Consider the following 1,699-nt stretch of genomic DNA (forward strand, 5'->3'; position numbering starts at 1 on the left):
GCATTATTAAGTTTGGCAGGTTTCTCTTTGCCAGGTTACTCCACCAGGGTTGTAGATGATGTTAGGCCAATTTGTAGTGGGCCTAGACCTTGACTGTGGTGGTGCTGACTTAGTTTCATCAACAAGACAGTCATCATCTGTACTTTCATTGTCACTTGCAATGTTTGTGGAAAGTTTTTGATGCTTATTTTGTACATTTTGACACGGAGGAGAATGACTCCTCTTCACAGGTGTTATTGGAACATTGCTTGTGTGTACTGGCAAGTTTTGAACAATTTCTTTTGAAGGAGGTGGAACTATGTCAAGTGAACCTGTCATTTTATGCTTAGTTGGGACTTTGAGGTATGACGTACTGGGGTAGGTCAGTTCTATAAAGGTTCCTAAGTCTGTTTAATTAAATTAAACTTTTAGAGGAGACCTTGATAGATTTTCGATCAAATGCTACTAAATGTACCCCTGATAATGTCCTAACACGTGACAAGGCCTCAAATGCCATGCCATCAGCAAAGATTTCATCTGATAAATCTATAATGGCACCAACTAAGGAAAGACCTTGGCATTTGTGGATTGTCATGGCAAATCATAATATGAAGGGCAACTGAGTTCTATATATATGATATTTATTCATAATGGTAACTTTGCGACTGACTTTTTCAACTTGATAAGATTTATCAATATTATCAAATTTTACTGTTACACGCTTAGAAGTTATGGCCAATGCAGTGCTTATAGCACCATTGACCAAGCCAGAAGCAGTGTCAATAATGCATGAGAGCAATACACGAGCTCCAATGGCAATTGTTAATATATACTCAAGGCCAGCAGTATTGTTACATTCTTCATTTAGTTTATCCTGACAAGCTTTTGCTCTTGGTAAAACTATCATAGACATCTGTACACTCAATTTTTATTATTGGTGACTTCAATAAGTTTAACATTTTTTCATTAAATTCTGAACAACTTTTTTAGTTGGAAATAGACACACTGGTGACTTTCCAGCTTGCTGGAGTTCAGAAAACGTTTCAGTGACAGGATTGGTAAAAACTCTGTCCTCCAAGACACGAATAGTTTCAGCAGTTGAAAAGCTACGCCTAACACAGTCTAACATTGTGCAGAACACTTGATCATCTCATTGATTGTAAGTTCACGATATGTCATTGTTTCTTCCCATATATTTACAGCAGTAGTGCTGCCAATTTTATTTATAATGGTGGTATTGTCATTTCTCTCAAAAACTGATTTACCAGTAACAGGATGTAATTGAAGCAAATCTCCAACCAGCAAAATATTCTTACATCCAAAATAAGAAGCACCTCCTTTAAACAATTCATCCAGTCTCAAATGCATATAAGTGAGATTGAGACTAGATACCATTGAAACTTCATCAATGATAATCAATTTCAGATTACAAAGTGAAATTTTTATTATTGTATGAGAATCTGAAGTCAAACTCCAATAAGTAGCAGTTTTACTGTTGTGCTCTATTGGTAATCAAAACAGTCTGTGCAGAGTTACTCCTCCCACATTGAATGCAGCTAAGCCAGTGGGAGCAGCAATTGCACATCATCAGTTTTCTAGAGACTGTCAACAAGTGCTGTAACAGCAGCTATTAAAAAGGACTTTCCAGTTCCTCCAACACCACTAACAAACATGCTTAGTGGTCTCATGTTATGACATGAACATTTTGCTTGTTCATGAT

The sequence above is a fragment of the Amphimedon queenslandica genome, unplaced genomic scaffold (assembly GCF_000090795.2).
Source record: "Amphimedon queenslandica unplaced genomic scaffold, v1.1 AMPQUscaffold_13205, whole genome shotgun sequence".
Taxonomy (NCBI): domain Eukaryota; kingdom Metazoa; phylum Porifera; class Demospongiae; order Haplosclerida; family Niphatidae; genus Amphimedon; species Amphimedon queenslandica.